General features: G+C 41.3%; 1 long non-coding RNA gene across 1 annotated transcript in view; it reads left to right on the top strand.

Moving 5' to 3' along the window:
* Window positions 1-1046: 1046 nt before the first annotated feature.
* Window positions 1047-26016, top strand: part of LOC123329192 — a 35360-nt gene continuing 10390 nt past the window's right edge. Inside the window, exon 1 of the long non-coding RNA XR_006544510.2 lies at window positions 1047-1570. This is a non-coding gene — a long non-coding RNA (uncharacterized LOC123329192). The remainder of the gene's footprint in view (window positions 1571-26016) is intronic.

Raw genomic sequence — 26016 nt, 5'->3', positions numbered from 1 at the left:
CCATGGACAGAGGAGACTCGTGGGCTACAGTCCAGGGGGTCGTGAAGAGTTGGACGTAACTTAGCCACTTAATACAACAAATTGGTACATCCTACAGCTCAGAGACTCTTCCTGGAATCATGTTGTCTTCCAGTGAGCCCATCATCGAAGGTATTCTTCATTTCTGTTACAGTTTTTTTTTTTTAACTCTAGCATTTCTTTTTAGTTCTTTCTTAAGATTTGCATCTCTCTGCTGACATTGTCCATCTGTTCTTCCCTACTGTCTACTTTATCCATTAGAGCTCTTAGTATATTAATTGTTTTACATTCCTGGTCTGATAATTCCAACATCTCTGCCATGTTTAGTTCTGATGCTTGCTCCATCTCTTCAGATTGTGATTTTTGCCATTTCGTATGCCTTTTAAAATTTTCTTTGCTGCAGGTGTTTCTTTTCTTGATAGGCATATATGATGTACTAGGTAAAAAAGAAATGCTGTAAATAGCCCTTTAGTAACATGGTGGTGAGGAGTAGGGGAGGGGAAGGGTCCTGTAGCCTGTGATTAAGTCTTTCGTGAGCTTGTGTCTCTGGACCATGAAGTTCACCCGTGTTCCTCCACACTTGAGCTCAGTTCAGTCACTCAGTCCATGGGATCATTCTTTGCAACCCCATGGACTACCACATGCCAGGCTTCCCTGTCCATCACCAACTCCGGGAGCTTGCTCAAATTCATGTCCATTGAGTCAGTGATGCCATCCAACCATCTCATCCTCTGTCATCCCCTTCTCCTGCCTTCTTATCCCAACATAAGGGTCTTTTCCAATGAGTCAGCTCTTCACATCAGATGGCCAAAGTATTGGAGTTTCAGCTTCAGCATCAGTCCTTCCAGTGAACATTCAGGACTGATTTCCTTTAGGATTGACTGGTTTGATCCCCTTACACTTAGTTAGTTAGTTAGTTAAGTCGCTCAGTCGCGTCCGACTCTTTGCGACCCCGTGGACTGTAGCCCACCAGGCTCCTCCATCCATGGGATTCTCCAGGCAAGAGTACTGGAGTGGGTTGCTATTTCCTTCTCCAGGGGATCTTCCCGACCCAGGGATCGAACCCAGGTCTCTCGCATTGCAGGCAGACGCTTTAACCTCTGAGCCACCAGGGAAGCCCTCTCCTTACACTTAGGCCGAACCAAATGACGCCAACGGACTACAGTTGGGTGTTTCCCTTCCCCAGGTGCTGGTACTTGCTTCCCCTGAGGGTCAGGCCTTGTTAAGAAGAACAGACTGTACTGAGTATTTAAAATGGTTCCTTTCTCCCTCTCGTGCTGGTAGCCTGAGGGGATTCTTCTCAGGTACTTGTTACTACTAGGGGGAACTGCTGGAGCTACTGCTGGTAAACCTCATGATATTTGGGGCCCCCCACCACTGCTGAGCTCCTGCTGGTGAATCTCATGATATTTGGGGGTCCCTCTACCCCTGTGGTCTTAGGTTTTTAAGCTCAGAGTTATCCACACCGAGCCTCCAGCAGTCTTTCAATTACAGTTCAGCTTTTCTTGCATGACATTGGTCCCCAGGGTTTTGACCTGTGAGTTTCACTCTGGTAAGTAGCGATTGCTGCATTTGCTTCTTGGTCTCTCCAGTCTCAAGGCAGAAGTTTGTTCTGTGTCCTCTTCCATCTTAGATATCCAAGAAGAGTTGTCGGGTTTTCTTTGTTTTTAATAATCTGCCCAGCTTTTTACTTGTTAGGATGGAGTGACTGTTTCTAAGTTCTTTACATAGGGACTTGGAAACCAGAAGTGGTCCACATTTTCTCTTTTTTCACAGTACTCTTTCTCTTTTTTTTGGGGGGGGAGTGGGGTAACTGTGCATCTTGTGAGTAGGAAATCATAACCCACTCCAGTATTCTTGCCTGGGAAATCTCATGGACAGAGGAGCCTGGTAGGGTATAGTCCATCCGGTTTCAAAGAGTTGAATACCACTGAAGTGACTGAGCATGGGCATCTTATGGGATCTTTGTTCCCCAAGCTGGGTTAGATCCAGGCCCACGGCAGTGAAAGCCCCGAGTCTTAACTGCTGGACACTCAGGCACAATGTTCTTTTCCACATAAATTTGTAGAAGTGGGAATGCTGAGTCAAAATGCCTCAGTTGCCCCAACCTGCCGTAATTTCTGTCCTTCTCCAGCCTAATTTTCATGCTGCATCATGTACAATCATTCTTTTGCTAAAGCCTTGATTCCACTGCCCTGTTATCTTATCACATGCGCTTTTAGAACCTCAGCCCTGGGTGACTCCATCATGCCTGCACCTGGGTAGATAATTCCTGTAGAGAAAAAAAGCACATACCAGGGTCACCTGACTTCCTAGAGATTCCTAATCACCAGCATCAAGTAAGCCATCAGTCCTCATGTCCTGCTGCTTTGTCAGGTCAACATATCCTCCCCTTCTTTGCAGAGATGTTTCTAACTTTCTCCCCAAACCTCTGACTTCACCCTCCCCACTCACGTCCTCACAGAGAATAGAGCGGCTATCCCACAATTGCCCCACCACCTTCTCCACGTTACAGGTATAGCCTTGTGAACACCTGGTCCTCTCCTACAGCACACCCTTCCTACACCTGATAATAAGGAAGTGGTCCCTCCTCACAGGTGGGCTAGCCCTCCACCTGTGTTTAGAACCGCCTCCACTCTACCGCATCAGGAACCTTACCTTATGGACACAGCCTCTTTCATCTGAATATTCAAGTCTCCTTTTAAAAAAAGTGTATTTTATTTCATTGCAGCATATGAGATCTTTAGTTGTGACATGCAGGATCTAGTTCCCTGGCAGGGATCAAACCCAATCCACTGAAAAACTTACCCATGGACTTGTCCTATTTCATTTGAATATTCAAGTCTCCTTTTTAAAAAATATTTGTTTGGCTGTGCTGGGTCTTAGTAGCAGCATGTAGGATCTTCAGTCTTCATTGTGGCCTGTGGGATCTAGTTCCCTCACCAGGAATTGAACCTGGGCCCCTCCTGCATTCAGAGCATGAAGTCTTAAGTCACTGACCACCAGGGAAGTCATTCAAGTTTCCTCACATGGGTATTTCTTTCCCCTCAGTTGTAAAACATACTCAGATTGCTTCCATCTTAAAGAAACAAAACAAAGACCAGCTGTCCTTGACTTACCTTCCTTGGGTCACCCCCTTCCCCGAGTTTCCTCCTCTCCTTCACATAGAAATTGCTTGTGAGAATTACCTACTGTCCCAGTTACTGTGGCTACATAACAAATGATCCCCAAACTTAGTGACATGGATTATTCTCATGGTTTCTTTGGGTCAGGAATTCAGACTGAGCACAGTGGGGCTAGCTTGTTTCTGCTCCAGTGTCTGAACTTTGGCCGGTGGTCTCTGGAACAGGGGCTGGGGACCCAAGTGACCTCTTCATGAACTACTTCAGGCTTCTTCCCAGTAGGGCAGCTGGGTTCTGAGGATGAGCATACTAAAGAGAACCAGAGGTTGTTAAATGCACAGACAGAAAATCACATGGTGGTTGCCAGGAGCTAGGGAGTCGGGACAATGTGGGGTTAGTGTTTAATGGGGTCCGAGTTTTAGTTTTGCAAATTGAAAACAGCTCTGGAGATGGGTGCACCAGAAAGTGGAAGGAGAGATACGCAAAGGGGCCCCAGGACCCCTCGTGCAGCAAGGCCATAGTACCTTTTCCAGCTTCTCCACATCACAGAAGGGACCTTCGATCACACCATGTCCCTGTCACTTCAGTTCATCAGAAGAAGCCAGACTTACACCCTAACAATCAATTTAATCAATTCTCTGATGCATTTTTTTTTCACATTTTATCTGAAATCAGAACTATTCAGTCTGGGGCATAGTATAGCTGAATATCAGTGCTTTTTCTTCTTTCTTAGTGTTATCTGAAATAATGGTAAAGCTTCCAGTAGGTGGCACCTTGGATGATGTAAAATCTAGTCTTGACGCCACGTGTCTCCTCAACCCAGCCTGTCCCCAGAGCTCTGGACCTAGTCATCTGATTGCCTGCTTGGCATCCCTGCTTGGATGTCTCAAAGGCAATGAGCTCGATGTGTCTGTGGTCTCCTCTCCCCCCTCCCTCCCCACCTCCCACCAAAGCTGAATCTTTGTCCAGCTCCCTGTCCCAATAGACTGCGCCACTGCCCACCAGTAACAGGTGCCAGAAGCCTAAAAAGTGACCCCTGATCCCTTGCTCTCTCCAACCCCATATAGCATCCAGGACCATGTTTGTCTCTCCTCCTCACTTTTTCCTGTTTTTCCAATGTAAATTGCCATCGTCTCTGTTTTGAATTATGACAGCACTCTCCCAACCCTTCCCTCTTCTTCCTTTCTAATGTCACACCCATTCACCCCCTTGAAGCCAGAAGGATCTTCTAAAAACCTGAATTTATTTCTGTCCTTCTCTTTACCAAGAATCCTTTAGGAGGGCCTCCTGTTGCTCTTAGGATAATGTCCCTAAATCTAACCTGGCGCTCAAAAGCTCTGAATGATCCACCCCTTGAGCATCCAAGGGACCCGAATCAAGAGTATAAACAGAGGTACCTGGGTCTGCACCTTCTTCCATCTTTGTCTAGGTCCCACCCTGAAGGGACTGGACATGCATGTGTCAACACCCCAGCCCACACCTCCAAGCTCTGTCCACCCCCTTGGCCACTCCTCGGGCTCAGAGTGTGCACACCAGGACTCCATCTGCTTTTGGAGGGTGGGCCTGAAGGAGAAGTCTGAGCACATTCATATTTCTACCCAGAGTTGGCAATTTTTTTAAACTTTTATCTTTTTTCCTATCTTTCAGACAGCTTTTGCACTTGCACCATCACTTTCTGAATTAATTCATGTCATTTTCTCAGCTTTCCATGCGGCTGTCCACCTTGTCTGAATCTCTTAAGCACTCTTTGGCACATATGGGATCCCAGTACTTTGACGTGTGGGTTACAAATGTTTTCCTCTCAGTTTGTCTCTTGATCTTGCCTATGGAGAGTCTGATTGTTTTGTGTTTGTGCTATGGAAGTTTAGAAGGCATCAGTCTTTGTCATCATAGTGTCTGATTTTAGTGTCTTGGTTGGAAGGGCATTTGCTGAGCCCCTAATTCTTTCAGTCACCTGAAAGATTCTCACTCTCCTGTGGTTTCTTCCCATTCGCCCCAGTCCTTGGTCCATATGGAATGCATATTGATGTAAGGAATGAGGTAGAAATCTGGCCTTGATCTGGTATTTCTGGGTTCTGCTTGTCCAACATGTCTTCTCTCTCCTTCTGGCAAGAACTCTCTCCTTCTTTTCTATGGGGCACCCTCTCATTGTGTCTGAAGTGGCTTATCCATCATCTACCCTTGACCCCATATCTGACCAATCAGGCAACTCCATCCCACTGGCCACAGTGATTGGTTTAGAAAAGGGTGTGTCTTGTAGGTTGGACCAATCAGAATTCCTCCCTATGATGTGTTTCTACCACAGAGATCAAGAAAAAACCACTTTCTTTATGCTGCTGCTGTTAAGGTTCTATGTGTGTCTGGCTGTTGGAGACAGCCTACCTTGGAGGGAGCTTATCAGAGAGATGGAATCAAAGATGGGGACCTGAAGATATTATTGGAACACCTGGATCTAGCTATCCTATCCATTGGACTTTTGAGTTACTTGAACCAGCACATTCCTTTTTTAAAACTTAGTTTCAGTTGAGTTTCTGTCGTTTGCAATCAAAAGAATCTTGATGGATGTATGGCCTTAATTTTTATATCAAATGCCAATCCAGGGATCATCTGTTATTTTGTCTGCCCAAAAGAAGAGCATCCCTCCCTTCCTCTCCCCCTCAACCCTCCCCTTTTTTCTGGGAAAAATTTTTTCTTCTGTTCAACTTTGTGGTTTAAATAGAAGTTGTCACTGTATAAGTCTCACCTTCTCAGCCCACTTCAATTGGCTCAGGTATGGCTTCTGATTCAAGCCTGCTCTATCTTCCTTTCTTTAATTTTCCCCCCCAAAGTGTTGGGAGATGATATGTGAGCTATTAAAATAATATGTAACTTTCTGGGGGGACAGAAGTATATTCATGTTGTTTAAATCCAAAAGATATTGAAGGCCATACAGTTAAAAATTTCTACCAGGAACTCTTGAAAATCAACAATAGAACTATAGTAACCCTAATAGGAAAAAAAAAATAAGAAAAAGTTATGAACAAGCACTTTATAGAAGAAGGCATCTTAAAGGCTGAAAAGTATGTGAAAAGATGCTTTAACTCATTAGAAACAAGAGACCACATTAAGAACAATAGTAGTTATCACTTTATCCCTATTTGGCAAAATTTTGAAAGGTGGTTATTTCCTCCACTTCAGAGGGATGTGGGGATAGACACACTTTTGTGCCTGCTTGTAGTTCAGACTGCGACAGCCATCTGGAGAATCACCTGGTACTCCTGAGGGAAATGAAATATGTGCTCTGCTGCCCAGCAATCCCACACCTGGGTGTATGTCTAAAACAGTGGCCATGGGCCTGTATGGAACAAATACAGGTTTGTTCCATATGTTTATCACGCCATTGTTTGGGGGAACAGGGAGTTGAAGGCAGCCAGAGTGTCCCTGGTGGTCATTAGGACTGTCCACAAATACTCCAGCTTTCCCTTTCCATGACCACGTGGTGGGACTGAACTTCCCTGCCATGTAAGGTAGGTGGGACCATGTGAAATAAAAGTGAAAGGTCGTGAGAATGTGGGCAGAGTGGATGTCAGCTGCAAATGGAAGTCAAGGGTTGGTGTTTTTATCTGCAGTGGATGTGCAACATCTATGAGAAATAAGCCTTTGTGGTTTTAAACTATTACACAGATATACCTCAGATGCTGCACTTTCAGTTCTAAGCCACAGCAATAAGGCAAATCACATGAATTTTTTTGGTTTCAGGGTGCATATAAAAATATGTTTATACTGTAGTCTATTAAATGTGTATCATTGTGTTTTAAAAAAGCAATGTACATACCTTAATTTTAAAATACTTTATTGCTAAAAAGCATTAACGCCATCTGACAAGACAGGGTTGCTACAAACTTTCAATTTGTTTATTAAAAAATGCAGTATCTGCAAAACACAATTAAGCAAAGCACAATTAAACAAGATATGCCTGTAATCTGGGGAGTATTTGTTACTGCAGTGTAATCTGCTCTAACTGACTGATACAGTGTAACCTACTCTAACTCACTGATACATGTACACAGGGGAAGCTGTGGACCAGGCACATACACAGCGTTGGGGATAGATCTTAAAAACAGCTGTTCAGTCATTGTTCAGTCACTAAGTCATGTCCAACTCTTTGCATGCCCATGAACTGCAGCATGCCAGGCTTCCCTGTCCTTCACTATACAGTCAAGACATGGAAACAGCTTACATGTCCTTCGACAAGACGAATGGATAAAGCACACAAGAGTGTTCTGCACATATTCAAAGGAATGAAATACCATCTGCTGCAATGTGGATGGACTAGAGATTACCATACTGAATGAAGTCAGAAAGAGACAAATACCATATGATGTCACTTATATGTGGAATCTTAAAATCTGACATAAATGAACCTATCTATGAAGCAGAAACAGACTTATGCACAGAGAGAACAGACTTGTGCTTGCCAAGGGGGAAGCGGCAGGGGGAGGAATGGGTTGGGAGTTTGGGATTAGCAGATGCAAACTAGTATACACAGAGTGGACAAACGAGGTTCTACTATATAGTACAAGGAACTACGCTCAATATTCTGTGATAAGCCACAAGGGGAAAGAATATGACAGAGAATGCATATATAGGTATGACTAAATCACTTTCCTTTAGAGCAGAAATTAACAACATTGTAAATCAACTATTACTTCAGTAAAATACTTTTTTAAAAGTGTTGGATGAGATAAAAAACTGAAGGAGATCTGTACCATAACACCATTTATATAAATTAAACATAACATACCCCATGTTGCTTAGTGGGGTCAGAAACAAGAATCAGCATTACATCCTCACGTCAATATGTCAAGGGCAGCTCAGGATAAAGGGAAGTTCAGAGAGGGCAGTTCTGACAAGCTCCTGATGTAAAGATATTTGATAAACTATTCTTGGTCTGATGTGAAAGTTCTGTTGAAGATTCCTGGAAATATGAAAAATGGAATTTGGATACTATAGCTGCTGCTTCTCAGCAGAGCAAGCATCCTGTTTCTACAATGAGTAAAATTGAATGACTGAAGGGAGCAATATACCAGCACATATGCACTCAATATGTCAGCAAATTTGGAAAATTCAGCAGTGACCACAGGACTGGAAAAGGTCAGTTTTCATTCCAATCCCAAAGAAAGGCAATGCCAAAGAATGCTCAAACTACCACACAATTGCATTCATCTCACACGCTAGTAAAACAATGCTCAAAATTCTCCAACCCAGGCTTCAACAGTACATAAACTGTGAACTTCCAGATGTTCAAGTTGGATTTAGAAAAGGCAGAGGAACCAGAGATCAAGTTGCCAACATCCGGTGGATCATCAAAAAAGCAAGAAAGTTCCATAAAAACATCTATTTCTGCTTTATTGACTATGCCAAAGCCTTTGACTGTGTGGATCACAACAAACTGAGCAAAATTCTTCAAGAGATGGGAATGCAAGACCACCTGACCTGCCTCTTGAGAAATCTGTATGCAGGTCAGGAGGCAACAGTTAAAACTAGACATGTAACAACAGACTGGTTCCAAATTGGGAAAGGAGTATGCCAAGGCTGTATATTGTCACCCTGCTTATTTAATTTATATGCATAGTACATTATGAGAAATTCTGGGCTGGATGAAGCACAGGCTGGAATCAAGGTTGGCGGGAGAAATATCAATAACCTCAAATATGCAGATGACACCACCCTTATGGCAGAAAGCAAAGAAGAACTAAAGAGCTTCTTGATGAAAGTGGAAGAGCAGAGTGAAAAAGTTGGCCTAAAGCTCAACATTCAGAAAAGTGGGATCATGGCATCTGGTCCCATCACTTCGTGGCAAATAGATGGGGAAACAATGGAAACAGTGACTGACTTTATTTTTTGGGCTCCAAAATCACTACAGATGGTGATTGTAGCCATGAAATTAAAAGATGATTACTCCTTGAAAGAAAAGTTATGACCAACCTAGACAGCATATTAAAAAAGCAGAGACATTACTTTGCCTACAAAGGTCTGTGGTTTTTCCAGTAGTCATGTGTAAATAGAGTTGGACTATAAAGAAAGCTGAGCGCTGAAGAATTGATGCTTTTGAACTGTGATGTTGGAGAAGGCTCTTGAGAGTCCCTTGGACTGCAAGGAGATCCAACCAGTCCATCCTAAAGGAAATCAGTCCTGAATATTCATTGAAGGGCTGATGCTGAAGCTGAAACTCCAATATTTTGGCCATCTGATGCGAAGAGCTGACTCATTTGAAAAGACCCTGATGATGGGAAAGATTGGGGGCAGGAGGAGAAGGGGATGACAGAGGATGAGATGGTTGGATGCATCACTGACTCAATGGACGTGAGTTTGGGTAAACTCTGGGAGTTGGTGATGGACAGGAAGGCCTGGCGTGCTGTAGTCCATGGGGTTGCAAAGAGTCGGACATGACTGAGCGACTGAACTGAACAGAACGAAGCTGCTGCTTCTCAGCAGAGCAACCATCCTATTTCTACAATGAGTAAAATTGAATGACTGAAGGGAGCAATACTCAATATTTTGTAATAACCTATAAGAGAAAAAATCTAACAATATATATAAATATAAATGATGTATATTACTCTTTAGATTCAGATGTATATAACTGAATCACTGTTCTGCACACCCGAAACTAACACAATATTATAAATCAACTATACCTCAAGAAAAATCTTAAAAACATCTGACCTATCCAACATGCATGCATGCTAAGTTGCTTCAGTCATATCCGACTTTTTGGGACTCTATGGACCATAACCTGCCAGCCGGCTCTATCCCTGGAATTGTCCAAGCAAGAATACTGGAGTGGGTTGCCATGCCCTCCTTCAGGAATTCTTCCCGACCCCGGGATCAGGAAGTTCTGTCTTCTGTCTCCTGCATTGGCAGGAGGGCTCTTTACCACAAGTGCCACCTGGGAAGCACCCAATCTATCCAAATCTTTTTTTTTTTTTAATGAATGAAGATAGGCAAACAGAGTCCATTGGGATTATTGGAAACTGATGCACAGTGAACTGTGATCCCTGAAGGAGAATAAAAAAACAAGCATAGAAGATTAAAAGTGAAATCTGAAGGAATAATGAGTGGTGGGTTAAGTCTGTTATGTTTGTGGTTAGTTTGGTGGTTAATCTGAATCCAGGTTTGTTGTTGCTGGTTGATCAGAGTACATGTTGCCATACACCATCTAATTTGGGGTGACTAATGAGATACCATAAGATAACTAGCATAGTAACTAACATATTTAATCCTAAAGACATCAACTTGTTTTCCACTTATTCTTAGAGCGATCACATTTGTCAAATCCAAAGTTACAAACTCATTGGGAAGGAGAGAGTGGGATGAATTGAGGGAGTAGCACTGAAACACGTGCGTGACCATATGTGGAATTAGAAGCCACTGGGAATTCACTGCCTGACGCAGGAAGCTCAAATCTGGTGCTCTGGGATAGCCTAGAGGGATGGGGTGGGGTGGAAGGGAGACTCAAGAGAGAGGGTACATATGGATATAGGCAGAAACCAATTTAATATTGTAAACTGATTACCCTCCAATTAAAAATAAATTTAAAAAATGAAGTTACAAACTCATTGGACAAATGCAAACACTGGGCAAATGCATGTATTCTCTTCAAAATATTGCAGATATATCTATTAAGAAGCATGTTCGATACTAACATGCAAATTCAAGATAAGTGGCTTCAAAGCCACAGCCAATCATTTGTAAGAGTTTCATTCGATGAAGGTGCATAAAATGCAGAATGGGTCCAAGTAAATGACATCTGATATGCCCCTTGCGGTGCATGCACTGTTTTAATATATAAACTTGCTTCATTTTTTAAAAAAATGTGCCCCCAGACAATTTACACATTTTCCCCAAGCACACACACACCCCCCAAAGGGTTGGACATCTAACATCCTGGAATTGCTGGCAATGGTGGAAAGGGAAATTGCAGGTAAAAGGGAGTAAGTAGATCAATAAAACAAGATGCACCTGCACAGACCAGTGATAGCCGGGCTGTGACCTGGGGACCGTCCTTAACGCTTTTCCTGAGGTCCAGTAAAGGGAAAGTGATTCTCACCTTGCACCTGCTCCCTGGAGGCATCCAATACTTTCTGTTTACTCTGCATCCTGCTGGGGTGGGCATAGTTTAAACGTACGCAGATACACATGTTCCCCCAACACCACACGCACGCACGCTTTTCATACAAATGGAAGCGTGTGTGAAGGTATGCCCTTGGTCTGTTGCTTGTTTCTTGCTTCTCAGTCAAGTTTTGATGGTGAGATTGGAAGAACTGGGCCGTGGGACAGGGTTTTCACCATATGGGGAAAAAAACTGGGAGGATAAATCCAAGATGCAGATATCCGCCCTTGATCTTCCTGCAGTGTTATGAATCTCCATCCAATCCCCGCTTTGCTTCAGCTATTTCATGTTGAGTTTCTGTTAACATGTAACCGACGAATCCTGACCAATGCATTAAAATGCCACTTGGATCATATATTAGATTTCCAAATACTTTAGTCTCTTCTCTGGACTTGTGTTTTGTTCTAATGCTCTGTCTCTTTATCACATGGTTGTAATATTTAGAATATTATTATATCTAGTTGGCAAGTCTTCTGTCCATAACCTTCATTTTCAGAATTTTATCTGCTTTTCTTTTGTATGATACAATCTCCAGGGTGAGCTACATAGCATCATTTAGCTGCTTTTGAAAAATCAGAGTAGGGAAAAAAAAATCAGGGTAAGAAATTTCCTAGAGGTCCGGTGGTTAGGACTCTGCCCTTCCATGGCAGGGGCCATGGGTTGGATTCCTGGTTGAGGAACCAAGATCCCACAAGCCACATGGAGCAACAACAAAAAAAAAAGTGTACTCTGAGGTTGTGTTACATTTAGAGGTTGGTTTAGAGAGAATTGTCATCTTTCAATGTGGAATCCTCCTAGCCAAGCACAAAGAAGGTTTTTCTTTTTTTCCATTTATTCCAATTTTCTTTTCTGTATTTCAGTAAAGTTACAGTTTTCATCTAATAAAAACCTGCGCTTGTTAAATTTGTTCTTAAATATTTTATAGTTTTTCTTGTGGTGGTGGTTTGTACCTTTTTCTGGTTTTACTTTATAAGAGGTTAATGGTGGTGTTGATACATGTGCTATAAACTCTGAGTGCGATTACTCTGTCCCCAACCATCAGGTGGTTTTCAAGGTGGGTCTAATTATTGACGGTAAACAATCTGCCTGCAATGCAGGAGACCGTGGTTCAGGAAGATCCCCTGGAGAAGGGAATGGCACCCCACTCCAGTCTTCTTGTTTGGAAAATTCCATGGACCTCTATGTCCGTGGGATCGCAGAGTCGGGCACGACTGAGCGACTAACACACACACCAATTATTGCAAGAAATATGTGTGTGTGCACTCAGTTGCTTCAGTCGCGTCTGACTCCTTGCAACCCCAAAGACTGTAGCCCGCCAGGCTCCTCTGTCCATGGAATTTTCCAGGCAAGAATACTGGAGTGGGTTGCCATGCCCTTCTCCAGGGGATCTTCCCAACCCAGGGATTGAACCTGTGTCTCTTAAATCTCCTGCATGGGCATGTGAGTTCTTTACTACTAGTGCCACCAAGAAATATAGACTCCCTGGAAGTAATCAAGGTGTGTGTGTGTGGGAGGGGAGGAAATGGAGTGGTGGCTGAGGGGAATGCAGACCACCCACAGAGGCACGGACCTGGGGGGCTGGTGAGAGCCCAGAAGCTGCCCACAGGACCTTTCTCCTGGGTGTCTCCTCTGCTTACCTGCTTATCAGCTCCATTTGCCCAGCTCGGCTACCTGGCTTCTCCCACCGGTTCCTGGTTACCATTTCAGCTCCAAAGTGGTCCGGCTGCTGCTCCCCCAATATGCTTCCTCTGCAGCATCTGTCACCAGTGGTTCTTTCCTCACAATCCTGAGGGAAGAAGTCCAATGGCCTTGCCTCCCTTTCTGTGTCCTGCACGCGCCCTGCATTTCCACATGTTCCTCCCACCTTCAGTACCATGTAGCTGGGAGAATGGGGCCATTTGGAATTTTAAAATCACACATGACATGCTCATTGAGCTTTTGACCCTTGGCAGAAACATTAGGGCTTCCCTGGTGGAGCTAGTGGTAAAGAATCCACCTGCCAATGCAGGAGATGCAGAGTGTCTGTCCGTGCCTGTCTCTTTCCAGGCACAGAGCAGGTAGAGGTCCCCACAGTCAATGGAGAGCTCAGCGGCGCCAGAGAGGGTGGCAGGGAGCGCAGAGGTTAGGAGCAGGGGTTCTGGGGACTTCCCTGTGGTCCAGTGGTTAGGACTAGCGCTGCCACTGCAGAGGGCACCAGTTCGATCACCAGTGTGGGAACTAAGATCCTGCGTGCCCTGTGGCCCCCAGCACAGCCAAAAATAAAAAAGGAGTGATTCTGAAGCCAGAGCAGAGTGGCATGGGAGTTCCAGGAGCCTCGTGACTTCAAATGAAGGATGCCTTCCTGTACCTCACTTTCCTCCTCCATAGATGGTGTGATTGAAAACATAATGTAGTAATGATGTAGTTTAGCTGTATATAACTTAATGTGTACAATTGTATCCATTATACACATGTAACTATGATATGAAATATATATGTAGTAATGTAGCATATTGTTGTGTGTGCTCAGTCATATCTAACTCTTCGTGGCCCCACGGACTGTAGCCTGCTAGGCTCATCTGTCCATGGAATTTTCCAGGCGAGAATACTGGAGTGGGTTGCCATTCCCTTCTCCAGGGGATCGTCCCAATGCAGGGATCGAACCCGAGTCTCTTGCATCTCCCGCTTTGGCACATGGGAGGCCCTAAATGTAACACACGAGTAGATATTAATCTATATAACAAAATACAGTATAGCATAATAAATTATATAATTGGTAATATATTACTTTATATATATGTAATTATAGCATGAGAAATGTTATACAAGTATGTACTAATGTAAAAATCTAACCATGACTAATTGGTAATAAAATAAAATTTATAATGCATAGTATAACACATTATATATAATTTAATAGATAATGTATAAATTCACATATATGTGTAATTATAAGCTATGTTATATATGTGGTAACAACACATTTTTAATCTATAATATCATATGACACAAAGAGGATTTAAAGCCTCTTACAATTGTCAAAAGTATTGAAGTATTTTGACAAGGCCTAGCCCATAATAAACACTAAGTATAAAATTTTATTGCTATAGTTGTATAGTTTATGAGTAGCAAAGAATTAAACAGTGCCTGACCCAGGGTAACTACTCCATAGATGTTATCTTCTACTGGAATGTAGCAGGTGAGTATTAAAGCGCTTGGTGCCCAGTGCTCGTGTTAATTTCATACTGTAGTACACTTAGCAAGCTTTCTTTGGGATTTTCTTGCAAGCTTTCTTTGGGATTTTCTTGCAAGCTTTCTTTGGGATTTTCTAAAGTCATACAATCATCTCATCCACACATAATGAGAATGTTACCTTCTACTTTCTCATGTATTTAATTCCATTTGTTATTATTGTTTTGTCTCATTGTTCTGGAAGTGCAGTTTTCAGAACGAAATTATATAACAGTGATGAGAACAGAAATTTGTTGTTCCCGACTTCAGGAAGGTTGAGCATTGCTGGCTGTCGGATCCATTCTCACTCCCGGTGGTGTTAAGGAAGGGTCCTTTTATTACTGTTCTGCCAAGGCCTTTAAAAAAAACGAACCAGGAAGAGACCTAGTGCTCTCAAATGCCTCTTCAATTCCCAATGAGTTACTGAAGGGTCTTCTCCTTTGTTCTATTAACTAGAGAAACATACTGACTGATTTGTGATGCTCATCCTTTGCCTTCTGTCCCTAAACCCCACGTTCTGTGGTCTGGATCTTGTTTACTACAATTCAGTTCATCTCTTCATTTGTAAAGAGGTGCATCAAGCATCAGGGTCAGGAAACAAAGGGTCAGTATCATTTGGGGGAAGAACTAAATGAGGCAGAAGCAAGCCCAAGGTAATAAGATTCCTCAGATGGCACCAACTGGTGGAACCAGCTTTGATGAACTTAAAGCCACAATGGAATGCAGAGGAAAACTGGCAGAATTGCTTATTTTGAGGACAAGGGCAGAAACTGACTCCTGAAACTCACCTGAATTTAAAATCTTACGATAAAGGTTTGAGTTGCTGCAGATTCACTGAATCAAGCCTGGAAAAGCTCTTATCATGGTCATATGTGAGGGTGAGTTAATTCCATGTCTGAATTTAAAACTCCTAATTGGGGGGGTAAAAAGTGACATAAGTTTAATTTTTCTCTTCAGTATGTAGATGTGAAACAAATCCTCTTTTATATAGAAATAACAGTTTTATTTTGAAGACACGATGGATCTCATCAAGGGTTGAACCTTGATCGATTGAACTCATCACAGGCACACACCAGGGACCTCATTGTGTCTCTACTACTATTATTAATACTACTTAATAAAACTAAAAGCCATAAGGCAAAGGGTAAGCTACTACTACAACTTCAATTTATTGCTGAAACTATTATAAGAATATTTGAACCTCGATATGAAGAAAATGGAGATGTGTATAGTTGCAGAGAGAAGCAATTATGGAATTCTTTATGGGGTGATTTTTCAATGGATTGTGAGTTACAATTTTATGGGTAAAGGTTTAATGCTTTGTTATCATGTACTATCATTTTGAATTTAACCTGGATTATCTGCTGGTTTTTAGATTTCCCAGTTACTAATTAAAGAAAGGTCCCTTCTCTTTTGCAATATGTATTCATTTCTGCAATATGTATTCATTGGATTCTGGTTCCTAGAGACAAATAAGAATTCTTCCAGCTACTTCAGTGACAATAATTCTTTTTTTTTCTTTTGAGAAGGCGAGAAAACTTGAAATTCTCCTTAAAACTTTCTGCACCAGTTTGATTTCCCCCTCACCTTTTTACCATTTTTTTCTTTCAGTTCAGTTCACACTCAGTCGTGTCCGACTCTTTGCGACCCCATGAACTGCAGCACGCCAGGCCTCCCTGTCCATCACCAACTCCAGGAGTTCACTCAACCTTACGTCCATCGAGTTGGTGATGCCATCCAGCCATCTCATCCTCTGTTGTCCCCTTCTCCTCCTGCCCCCAATCCCTCCCAGCATCAGGGTCTTTTCCAATGAGTCAACTCTTCACATGCTGCTGCTGCTAAGTCACTTCAGTCGTGTCCGACTCTGTGTGACCCCATAGACGGCAGCCCACCAGGCTCCCCCGTCCCTGGGATTCTCCAGGCAAGAACACTGGAGTGGGTTGCCATTTCCTTCTCCAATGCATGAAGGTGAAAAGTGAAAGTGAAGTCGCTCAGTCGTGTCCAACTCTTAGTGACCCCATGGACTGCAGCCTACCAGGCTCCTCCGTCCATGGGATTTTCCAGGCAGGAGTACTGGAGTGGGGTGCCATTGCCTTCTCCAACTCTTCGCATGAGGTGGCCAAAGTACTGGAGTTTCAGCTTCAGCATCATTCCTTCCAATTAACACCCAGGACTGATCTCCTTTAGGATGGACTGGTTGGATCTCCTTGAAGTCCAAGGGACTCTCAAGAGTCTTCTCCAACACCACAGTTCAAAAGCATCAATTCTTTGATGCTCAGCTTTCTTCACAGTCCAACTCTCACATCCATACATGACTACTGGAAAAACCATAGCCTTGACTAGATGGACCTTTGTTGGCAAAGTAATGTCTCTGCTTTTGAATATGCTATCTAGGTTGGTCATAACTTTTTTCTTTAGGAGCTTCTCTTTCTCTGGTCTACAGCTTTTTAGTGGCCAGTCTATTTGCAATCTGGTACTAAAAATTTTTTTTTGGCTTGAAATTAAGGGGAAAATGCATCATCAAATCATCTGAATGAAACTACATTAAAGGGTTCATCAAACTTAAAGAATCTAAGGCATTGGAATCTTGAGAGCCATGAGAAAATTTTTGGTAGGTAGGGTCAGGGAGGTCTACATTCACATTCCTTTTATTGAAAGAGCCACCATGATGATCTCATTAATTTCAAGAGATGACTGATGGAAAGGCCCTCCTGTTTCTCCAGGTATTTCATCTTCAAACTCTTCATGACTTTGAATGACAGGTGCTCTTCTAGGCTGTATGGTCAAGGCCATTGATTCCAGATTCTTAGATGGAAGTACTTCTTTCTTTCACTCTCTTCCTAAAGCTACTCCCAAGTCTGCCCTCCCAGCCAGAATCATGGCTCTCAGTTGGTATTTCTCACTTTAGAGAGGAAGGAATCTGGGATGCAAGGCTGGAGACCACCTACACAGCAAGACCCGAAGTCCCTAATTTCAAAACCACATTTGTGTCTCAAAATGTGTGCTCTAAAGACATGGAGGGCACCCAGACTTCCTTGGGGTTGTGCTCAGCAGCTTGAGCTCCTTGCACATCATTTGGTCCAGCACAGGTCCACAGGGTGAATCAGTAATGGGGAAAGGATTTCCTGGACGGCATATTGACTTCCCAGGGGGAGCAGTGGTAAAGATTCCACCTGCTAATGCAGGAGAGGCAAGAGACTTGGGTTCAATCCCTAGGTCGGGGAGATCCCCCAAAGAAGGAAATGGCAACCCCACTCCAGTATTCTTGCCTGGAGAGTTCCATGGACAGAGTAGCCTGGCGGGCTGGGTCGCACAGAGTTGGATGCGACTGAATTCAGTACAACACATATTGACTGTCTTTCAGCAACATCACTGATTTATCTCCAATCCAACAAATTTGGCTGTTGAATCAAGTGTCTTAGGTCAGAGTTGAAAATCACAGGCTCTGGAGCCTGATTATCTGGATTTGAATCCCAGTACTGCCCCTTATGGCTGCTTGATTGTAGACCAAGGAAGTTGTTCAGCTGTCTGGTTGTCAGGTTCCTTGTTTGTGAAACACGGATGACAATAGCCCCTTGGGTTATTCCTTGTAAAGCACTAAACAAGGTCAAGCAGGTAGTGGGCACTGAGTAACACCGTAGCTCTCACTTTTACCGTTAATTTACTTTGGCAAGTCTCTCATGGACCACTGATGTGATTACATGTAATTCTTTTTTTTTTTTTTTTCATAAACGTATTTATTTTTGGCTGCCCTGAGTCTTCCTTGCTGTGAGTTGGCTTTCTCAAGCGGCGGAGAATGGCTGCTACTCTCTCGTTGTGATGCAGTGGCTTCTCTTGCTACTGGCTATGGGCTCTATCTAGAGCACACAGGCTCAGTTGTTGTGGCTCATGGATTTAGTTGCTCCACGGCATGTTGGATCTTTGTGGACCAGGGGTCGAATCCATGTCCCCTGCCCTGGCAGGCAGATTTCTACCCACTGGACCTCCAGGGAAGTCCTAATTCTTGTTTATAATTATTTGCAATGGCCACTCATTACTCTGGAAGTTTAAAAAAAAATAAAGTTTAATCTTGAGATTTAGGATTTTTCTTTATTTTTTCTTGTTTTTAAAATTTGGATACAAAATGAGCATATACAGAATTAGATGGGGGTGTCATACAACACGATGACTATTATTAATAAGATTATTGTCTGAAAGTTGCTAAGAGAGATTTGAAAGTTCTCATCACAAAAAATTTTAAACTGTGTGGTGATGGATGGATGTTAAATTTATTGTGGTGATCATTGTGCAATAAATAAGTCAAATCATTACATTGCACACCTGAAGCAAATATAACATTGTATGTCAATTATGTCTCAATTTTTAAAATTAGAATAATTAATGAACCCTCAAGGACTCATCTTTCAGGTTCAACCAGGATGGACTCAAAGCTAATCTTGTTTGACCTCTGCCCGATACCAGGGATGTCCTGGAGCTGACTTGCTCTGCCTGCCAAGACCCAGTTCCATGTTCTGTTCCAAGACCCAAGATTCTCTTCCCAATTCTGTGTTCAATGACACACTGCTGGGAGTTTGCAGCCAACCATAGTGGGAGTATTTACATCATGGAAATTGGCAAGTGCTACAAATCAAGCCTTCTCCCCTGCTCCCACTGCTGTGCTGGAAGAGCCTGTTGTTAAGGAATTACCAGACTCCTGCTGCTACAACTCCCACCCCCAGCCCATTAGATTCCTTTGGAACGTCATATTATTTTGCTTCAGTGTGTACACCTAAAATATTACAGCTCCTTTAAAAATAAAACCATAATTCCCTCGTCACATATTAAAAAGTTAACACTAATTTTTACAATATTGTCAAATATCCATGTGTTCAGATTTCCCTGATAATTTCATTACTTTTTATATTTCTATTTTTACTTTTTTCATAATTGTTGTTTTGTTCAAATAAGAATTCCAAATAGGTCTGAACTGCAGGGTGGCAAAATCTAAACTAGGGAAAACTCTAGAGGACAAATAACCCTTTTCCTTCAACAACTAAATAAATTGTAATAAGAGCTGTTTAAAAAAAAAGGAAGAGAGGGAGAAACCTATGAATTAGGCAAAATTTAATAGTTATATACGAGGGAGAATGGATACATGTCTGTACGTAGCTGAGTCCCTTTGCTGTCCAACTGAAACTACCACCATATTGTTAATCGGCTATGTGTGTGTGTGTGAGTCGCTCAGTCATGTCCGACCCTATCCAGCCCCACGGACTGTAGCCCACCAGGCTTCCCTGTCCATGGGATTCTCCAGGTAAGAATACTGGAGTGGATTACCCTGCCCTCCTCCAGGGGATCTTCCCCACCCAGGGATCGAAACCAGGTCTCCTGCATTGCAAGCAGACTACCGTCTGAACCACAAGGGAAGCCCTATGCTCCAATATAAAATTTAAAAAGTCATATAAATGAAATACAACTTGTGAGTCCTATCCAAGCAGTAGTTTCCCGTGTTTTCTCCTAAAAGCTTTGTTGTTTTACCTTTCACATGCTAATTGATTTTCCCCATCTTTACTGAGGTGTAATAGATAATGGAAGGACTTCCCTGGTAGCTCAGCTGGTAAAGAATCTGCCTACAATACAAGAGACTCTGGTTCAATTCCTGGGTTGGGAAGATCCTCTGGAGAAGTGATAAGCTACCCACTCCAGTATTCCTGGGCTTCCCTGGTTGCTCAGTTAGTAAAGAATCCGCCTGCAATACAGGAGACCTGGGTTCAATCCCTGGGTTGGGGAGATTCTGCAACAGCTAGCCACTCCAGTATTCTGGCTTGGAGAATTCCATGGACTATAGAAAATGTATGTATGTTTTGGTATATATATACGTTGTGAAACTATCATCATAATCAAGTTCATTAACATATTCATCATCTCACATAGTTATGTTTTCTTTTCTGCTTTTTCTTTGTAGTGAGAACACTTAGGGTCCACTCTCCTAGCAAATTCAAAGCACGATGCAGTATTAACTACAGTCATATTGTGTACATCAGATCCCCAAACTTATTCATTTGCATGGCTGAAACTTTACCTCCTAAACTATCCCTCCCCTCCCCTGCATAACCCCAACCCCTGGCAACCACCAATCCTAACCCTCTGCTTCTATGAGTTTAACTCTGTTAGATCCCACATATAAGGAAGATCTCCCAGTACTTGCCGTTTTGTGTAGCTTATTTCACTTGGCATAATGTCACCTAGGTTCATTCATATTATCATAAATGACAGGATTTACTTCTTTTTTTAAAGGTTGGATAATATTCCATTGCATATACAGTATTTTATCTATTTGTCCATAGACAGCTGTACACCTGAAACCAGCACAACATTGCAAATTAACTATACTTCAATTTTAAAAATGGTAAAAAAAAAAAAAATAAGTCAACTCAAAATAGATTAAAGACTTAAACATAAGACCTGAAGCCATAAAACTAATACAGGAAAACATAGGAAAAAAGTTTTTTATAATGGTGTGGGTGGTGATTCTTTGGATACTGAAAGCACAGGCAACAAAAGCAAAAATAGGTGAGTGAGACTGCATTTAACCAAAAAGGTTGAGCACAGAAACACTCAACAGAGGGAAAAGACAATGTAGGGAATAGAAGAATAGGTGTGCATAAGTGGTTAATATGCAAAATTGGTAAGGAACTCATAAAACTCAAAAAAAGGAATCGAATAGCCTGAATATAAAATAGGCAAAGGACATGAATAGATATTTCTCAAAAGTAGACATACACATGGCCAACAGTATATGCAAACACATTCATTATCAATAATCATGTGGGAAATGCAAATCAAAACGATCATGAGATACTGCCTCACCCCTGTCTGAGTGACTATTATCAAAAAGGTAAAAGGTAAGTGTTGGTGAGGGTGTGGAGAATAGGGAACGCTTACACACTATAGTACTTTGGCCACCACATGTGAAGAGTTGACTCATTGGAAAAGACTGATGCTGGGAGGGATTGGGGGCAGGAGGAGAAGGGGACGACAGAGGATGAAATGGCTGGATGGCTTCACCGACTCGATGGACGTGAGTCTGAGTGAACTCCTGGAGTTGGTGATGGACAGGGAGGCCTGGCGTGCTGCGATTCATGGGGTCGCAAAGAGACGGACACAACTGAGCAACTGAACTGAACACACTACTGATTGGATGTAAATTGGGGTGGCCATTATGGAAAACAGTATGGAGGTTCTTTGAAAAATTAAAAATAGAGCTACCATATGGTCCGGTAGTCCTACTTCTGGGTACTCGCGGAAAGAAATACAATCAGTGTCTTGAGATAACCCTCCCCCATTCACTGCAGAATTAGTCACAATAGCTAAGATATGGACACAATCTAAATTGATCTATTTACTGATGGATTTAAAAAAGATTGTATATGCAATGGAATATTATTCAGCTTAAAAAAAAATAAATCCTGTTGTTTATGATAATGTGAATGAACCTAGATGACATTATGCTAAGTGAAATAAGCTAGACACAAAAAGACAAGTACTGGGTGATCTCCCTTATGTGTGGGATTGATCTAACAGAGTGAAACTCATAGAAGCATAACCATAGATATGAAATACATATAATGTAAAATAAACAGTTATATTATATTATATGGGCATATATAGTATATAAATATATAATAATTATATACATTATATAATAGATATCAAATAAGTATGTATTATATAATTATGTATCTATTACATATATATTACTGTTTTTATTACTGTAGATTTGTAATGTGTTTTTTAGAATATTTATCTATTTGGCTGTGCAGGATCTCAGTTGCAGCATGCAGGATCTTCGATCTTCTTGTTGCAGCTTGTGGGATTTAGTTCCCTGACCACGGATCAACCTTAGGCCCCCTGCCTTAGGAGCACACAATCTTACCATAGAGACCACCAGGGAGGTCCCTGTAGTGTATTTTTAAAAAGAAAGTGTGTTACCCCTGCTTTGTTGATCTTATTCAAATTGTTTTTGCTATTTGGGGGTCTTTTGTTCCATGTTAACTTTAGGATTTTTTTTTCTATTTCTGTAAAGAATGTCTTTGGGGTTTTGAGAGTGAATGTGCTGAATCTAGGAGAAGGCAATGGCACCCTACTCCAGTGCTCTTGCCTGGGAAATCCCATGGACGGAGGAGCCTGGTAGGCTACAGTCCGTGGGGGTCGCAAAGAGTCGGACTCGACTGAGCGACTTCACTTTCACTTTTCACTTTCACGCACTGGAGAAGAAAATGGCAACCCACTCCAGTATTGTTGCCTGGAGAATCCCAGGGACGGGAGCCTGGTGGGCTGCCATCTATGGGGTTGCACAGAGTCGGACACCACTGACGTGACTTAGCAGCAGTGCTGAATCTATAGATCCGTTTTGGGTAGTACGGGCATTTTAATAATATTCTTCTAATCCATGAAAATAGGATGTCTTTCCACTCACCTATGTTTTCTTTTAGTTCTTTCATCAGTGGTTTATAATTTTTAGTGTACCAGTCTTTCTACTCTTTGGTTTATTTCTAAGTTGTTGTTTTTTCCTTCTTGCTATTGTGATGGAATTGTTTTATCTATTTCCTCGTAGGATAATGTGTTGCTTGTATAGAATTGAGACTCATTTTTAATATGTTTTTTATCTTGCAACTTTACTGAATTCATACTAATTCTAACAGTTTTTTTGTTTTTTGTTGAGTTTTGAGAATTTTCTACATATACTATCATGTCATCTGCAAACACAATTAATTTTGCTTCCTCCCTTCCAGTCTGGATGACTTTTATTTCTTTTTCCTGTCCAATACTCTGGCTACAACTTCTAGTACTATGCTGAACAAAACAGATGAGAGTGGGCATCTTTGTTTTATACTGAATCTTAGAGGAAAAGCTTTCAATTTTTCCCCATTTATTATGGTATTAGCTGTGTTTTCCTTGGTGGCCTCATTGCATTGAGGAAAGTTCTTTCTACACTGATTTTGTTGAGAGATTAAAAAAATTTTTTTTTATTTATCTATTTATTGCTGTACTGGGTCTCAGTTACTGCCCGGGCTTTTCTCTAGTTGCAATGAGCAGGGGCTACCCTTCATTGCAGTAGCCGGGCTTTCTTCTTGCAGTGGTGTCTCTTTGCAGAGCACAGACGTGGGGCAGGTGGGCCTCCGTGGTTGTGGCACATGGGCTCTGTAGTTGTGGTTCCTGGGCTCTAGAGCACAGGCTCAGTAGTTGTGGCACACAGGCTTAGTTGCTGTGAGGTATGTGGGATCTTCCCGGACAAGGGATTGAACCCACATCTCTGCATTGGCAGGCGGATTCTTTAGCACTGAGCCACCAGGGAAGCCCCTGAGGAGAGTTTTTAAATATGAATGGATGTTGACATTTGTCAAATGTTTTTCTGCATTGATTGAGATGATCATGTGATTTTTACTCTTCATGCTGAACTATCTTTATATCCCAGGGATAAATCCCACTGGTTCATGGTATATGATCTTTTTAATGCATTATTAAATTTGGTTCATTAGTGTTTTGAGGATTTTTGCATCTATGTTCATCAGGGGTATTGGTCTGTAGTTTTGGCTATGCCATGTGGCTTACAGGATCTTATTTCTCTGACTATGGATTGAACCCAGGCCCTAGCAGTGAAAGCAGAATCCTACCCTGGGGCACGAGGGAATTCTCTCTTTTGGTGTCTTTATCTGGGTTTGGTATCAGGGTATCAGATGCTGGCCTCATAAAATGAGTTTGGAAGTGTTCCCTCTTCCTCTGTTCTTTTGGAAGAGTTTAAGAAGAATCGGTATGAATTTCTCTATGAATGTTTAGTAGAATTCATCCATGACACCATCTAGCCCTGGGCTTTTCTTTGTTGGCAAGGATTTGATTACTAATTCAACCTGCTTGATTTGTAATTCGTCTGTTCAGAATTTCTGTCTCTTCTAGATTTAGTTTTGGCGGGTTGTATGTTTCTAGGAATTTATATATTTCATCTAAGTTATCCAGTTTACTGTCATATAATTGTTCATAATAATCCCTTATTATCTTTTTATTTTTAATTGCTGAGGCATCTGTTGTAATGGCTCCTCTTTCATTTCTGATTTTTAAAATTTGAGTCTTTTTTTCCCTGTTAGTTTCACTAAGGGTTTGTTGGTTTTGTTTATATTTTCAAAAAACCAATTCCTAGTTTCCCCCCGTTTTTCTATTCTCTATTTGATTTGTGCCCTCTGTTTGATTTACTTCTGCTCTAATCTTTATTGTATCTTTTCTTTTGGTAGCTTTCAGCTGAGTTTGTTCTTCCTCTAGTTCTTTGAGATGTGAAGTTATGTGGTTTGTTTGAGGTCTCTCCTCTTTTTCAATGTTGGAGTCCATCATTATAAACACTCCTCTTGGTGCTGCTTTTACTGCATCCCGTAAGTTATGGCGTGTTATATTTTCATTTTTGTTTATCCCAACACAGTTTTAAAATTTCCTTTTAATCTTCTCTTTGACTCAATCATCGTTCAAGAATGTGTGTAGTGTCCACCTATTTGTGAATTTTCTCATTTTCTTACTGTTTTGATTTCTAGTTTCATTCCATTTTAGATGGAAAAGATACTTAGAATGATTTTAATGTTAAATTCATTGCGATATGTTTTGTGACATGATTTATCCTGGAGAATATTTCATGTGCGTTGGAGAATGATATTTATTCAGTGGCATGTATCTGTTAAGTCTTAGTGTCTATGTGTTTGTTATGTTGTTCAAGTCAGCTGTTGGGTAGATCATTCAGAAGGAAAATCAAACTTGAAAGGCTATTGATTTTTACATGTTCATCTTAGAACTCTGTTCTTTGCTAAATTCTCAATTTTTAGGAATGGTTTTTCTGTGTACTTTTTGGGGGAGTTAAGTTATTTAATTATATCATTTGTGTGTTACTTCTTTCCAATTCTCAGACCTCTAATTTTTTCTTGTGTCTAATTGAATTGGCTTATATGCTCAATAAAATGATATACTATGGCAATGTGAGGCAACCTTGTCTTTTTTGACTCTTATTTCTGACATTGGTAGAAAAGTTTTAGATGTTCTTCATCAAGTAAATTGTTGAGTATTGGAGAAAAATATGTTTTATAGATGTATCATATATAATAATTTATCTATATATAACATTTATATAATATAATTAATGTTATGTATATGTTACATAAATTCATCATATTAAGGGGGCATCCATTGATCACTATTTTATTGGATTATTAAAAAATATAAATAGGTATTAAATTCTGGCAAATATTACTGCTTTGCCAATATTGAACCAACCTTGAATTCAAAGAATAAATCTTACCTTGGTATGATGTTTTATTTTTTAATCTAATATTAGATTGGATAATATTGGATTCTGCTTGCTTATATTTTAAAGTTTTATGATTGATATTCATAAATGAGATTGGTCTGTAATTTTATTTTTGGATGCAATCTTTGGCATGTTTTAGAATCAGTGTTTTACTTTATAAAAATAATTTTGAAAATTTTCCTTTGGTT

Source organism: Bubalus bubalis, chromosome 14 (assembly GCF_019923935.1).
Source record: "Bubalus bubalis isolate 160015118507 breed Murrah chromosome 14, NDDB_SH_1, whole genome shotgun sequence".
In the NCBI taxonomy this organism is placed as follows: domain Eukaryota; kingdom Metazoa; phylum Chordata; class Mammalia; order Artiodactyla; family Bovidae; genus Bubalus; species Bubalus bubalis.
The sequence above is the reverse complement of the archived record's forward strand: the minus strand, read 5'-3'. Positions and strand labels throughout refer to the sequence as shown.